Source organism: Capsicum annuum, chromosome 5 (assembly GCF_002878395.1).
Source record: "Capsicum annuum cultivar UCD-10X-F1 chromosome 5, UCD10Xv1.1, whole genome shotgun sequence".
Taxonomy (NCBI): domain Eukaryota; kingdom Viridiplantae; phylum Streptophyta; class Magnoliopsida; order Solanales; family Solanaceae; genus Capsicum; species Capsicum annuum.
Window position 1 is genome coordinate 97,388,672 of NC_061115.1, and position 3,519 is coordinate 97,392,190.

General features: G+C 36.5%; 1 non-coding gene across 1 annotated transcript; it reads left to right on the top strand.

Annotated features, from left to right (window-relative positions):
• The first annotated feature begins 244 nt into the window (after nucleotides 1–244).
• LOC124899095 lies at nucleotides 245–351 on the top strand. Its single transcript, XR_007056233.1, has one exon. It is a non-coding gene; the product is annotated as a small nucleolar RNA R71 (small nucleolar RNA).
• Nucleotides 352–3,519: the final 3,168 nt, after the last annotated feature.

The following is a 3,519-nucleotide window of genomic DNA, read 5'->3' on the forward strand; positions in this document are numbered from 1 at the left end:
CATTGCTGCAATCTACGCTTGTAAAGCAGTAAACTAGTCTACCTCTAATACCCTTGCAACCTTCTTAGGAGAACTGCCCGATTCAGCATGCCAATCAAGATTCCCTTGAAAGATCCTGTTCATCAACGTCTAATATTCGTCATAAGTCTTCTTAAGAACTTGCCCACCTGCTAATGATTCCAAGAGAATCTTGGTATTTGGCTCTAGTCCCTCAGTAAAAGTATGAACAAGAACCTCATTAGACTGATGATGGTGAGGTCAATTTCTGAGTATACTTTTAAATCTCTCGCACATTTGGTAGAGATTCTCTCCTTCATTTTGTGTGAAACCTCGAATCTCCCTTCTTAAACATGTCATCTTCCCTGATGGAAAGAATCGAATAAGGAACTTCTGAGCTAGGTCTTCCTATGAAGTGATGTTGAGTGGTGGTTTAGCATGTAACCACCTCTTTGCTTCCCCAATTAAAGAAAAAAGGAAGAGTGTCAATCTGACATAATCAGTATTCACCCTCATAGGAATGTAAGTATTGCTTATTTCTAGGAAGGTCTGTATGTGCTGCTGGGGGTCTTTATGAAAAAATCCTGCAAACTGTCCAGCCGAATTCATCAACTGTACCATATTCTGCTTCATTTCAAATAGACCGCCTAACTCGGGCTTACGAATTCTATTAGTATCATGGTTTATGAGTGGGATTTCCACCTCAGCAATAGGTCTAGCAAATGGTTATGCAGGAATAATTGGGATAACTGGAGCTGGGATGTTTTCGGCATTTGGATCAACTAGATCATTTGGATCAACTAGATGAGCCATTTTCACTTGTTAAATAGGATATTAAGCTCTTCGCCTTTGTTGATATATCAGTTTAGGTTCTACAAAAGGCTCAACCAACTCTTTATCTCTTGCTAGTCCTGTAGTCATCTAATCTTGTAAAAATTCAGCCTCTAAGATCAAGTCGTTAACACTTAAATTTATTATCCAAAACCAAAAATTTATCAATTTACTAATTATACTAGTCCCCGGCAACGGCGCCAAACACTTGTTGTGACTCCAACCCACAAGCAAGTGTAAGCGATTGTATAAGTAATATAGTGACTTAGATAGTCAGATATCGTTCCCATGAGGGTTAAGCAACTAGATATTTAACCATCTTTTAGTTTTAGACAAAGAGGTATTAAGTGTTATAAAGTATCAAGATGTTTGGAAAATTAAGAATAAAAATGTAAATTAATTTATAGGAAATAACAATTTGTGACAAGCGCAAATCAAACAACGGTTGTAAACAGTAATGATTAGAATTCTAGGATTGAGGTACATCGAACAATCATACAATTCTATCTTCTTATCGTATTCTAATTGGTTATCTGGTTGTTGATTTGGAAGGTTTATAGTCCGATCTTGGTGTCTCGACCTCAAATCTTCTATCTATTGAATATTACAACTACCGCTCCCGCAGAAATACAACAATTCTTCTAGATTCATAAAGTTATCTTCTTGCAATTGAACCAAGTAAGGCTTCTAGGTATATCCCTATCCTATATGTTAATTCAAACCCCTTATTTCATAAAAGGATAAGAACCTTGCTCCTTAATTTCTTCATTCTATCCTATGATTCTCCTCCCCGATTCACATAGAAATATAGATTTATTATAATTGTGGCCACTCATCAAATTAGTAAGCTTAAGAAACTAAGAGCAACCTAGATGATAATCCAAAAAGACAACATGATAAAGAATATCAAAGAGTAATTATATTCTTGGCCTCAACCCCAGAACAAAGGTGCTTAGCCATTTATGTTTGAATTCAGTATAAAAAATAAGTAATTAATCATACCCCAAAATTAATCTTGAAGTAAAGAAGTTCAACAAATGTCTAAGAACCCTAAAAGAGAGAATTTTATGTTTTTCTGCCGCTGCTATACTTGCAAAAGTATTTGGGATTGTGCTCACGTATTCCTTTAATACTTGGACAAAATTTGGTCTGATCTAGACTACCAATGTAAAACATCGCTTATCGCATTGGAAGTACTGATGCATCACGTAGACTTTTCATCGAGCTACTGGAATTACACTTCAAAAATTTGATTAAGTGACCAATCACATCGAACGACGCAATGCATCAACATGGCATTGCGTCACTAGAATTGGCTTCTAAAAATTTGACTAAGTCATAAAATATATGCACCGACGCATTGACATCGCATCACGTCACTGGAATTTTACCCCAAATATTCAACTAAGTCTCATGAATCAACTCCTTTTTAGCTTGTTACTTCTATTCTTGCTCTAGCTCGTCTACACATTCTTTTGGACTCAATAAAAATGGTCTTCCACATCAACACAATTATTTTCACACCCTCAATGACCAATTGCTTCATAATATAGGTCCAATTTTAGTCTAATTCCATTATAGATTTACCCTTCATCACTAATTATGTCGGTTAGCTTTGAAACGTAATTTAGGTTAAATGCAATAGGATTAACACATTTTTGCTCTCACAAAAAGTCCAAATATTGGTAGATATTAGTGTTTGGACATATAAATATGCCCAAGATCAATGCAAGGCAAAGGTACATGGATTTTAATGTAGGAGATTGTGTGTTCTTCAATGTGTCTCCCATGAAGGGAGTGATGCAGTCTGGGAAGAAGGGGAAACTCAGTCCCTAATATATTGTCCCATATTTGATTTGAAAGAGGGCTGGTAATGTTGCATATTAATTGGATTTACCATCTAGTATAAGTCCTGTCCACTCAGCATTTCATGTATCCATGTTACAAAAATACGTGGGTGATCGATCGTTGGTTGATCTGTTAGAGAGCATTGGTGTATCGAATGCCTTATCCTATGAGGAGGACTTGGTTAGGATCTTGGATCGGCAAGTCCATTGGTTGTAGACAAAGGACATGGCTTCAGTAAAGGTTCTATGGTTAAATCAAAAGTTTGAGGAAGTTACTTGGGAAGCCGAAGAGGACATGAAGTCCAAGCATTCATTCCTATTCCCTATTCTAGAAAATCATGCTTAAGGTATGTGTTGTTCCTAACATCTTCAGTTTTAAAGTGTGTTAAAGGTAAGAGAAGAGGAATATGTAGTCAAATTATGCTAACAGTTGCCTTGTCCCACATTCGAGAACAAATGATCTAAGTTAGGGAGAATTGAAACAACCCAGATTTTTGACCCATCAAAATTTTTTGAGCCTTGACCTCACTTCCTTGGTTACGACTGGACCTTGGGATTTGTAAGAAGTCTTAATAACTTATTAGGATAAGTCGTAATCAAATAAGTAAGTTGGTGACTTGACTCTACTCTAAGTATGAGTGGCTCGCTAAAAGTTGTAAGGTTATGTTATGAGTTATTAGGTTCCATCATAGGGTGTCCAGTGTATATTGCAATTTAGGTTATGTGTTGACTACGATAAACCCTACAAGTAGCAGGATATCAATATTAATGGGTTGGGTAAGTCGTAAGGTCAAAAGTGTATGGTGTCCTAGTCATTGTCTTGGTTATGGCTCGTGGTATTGAG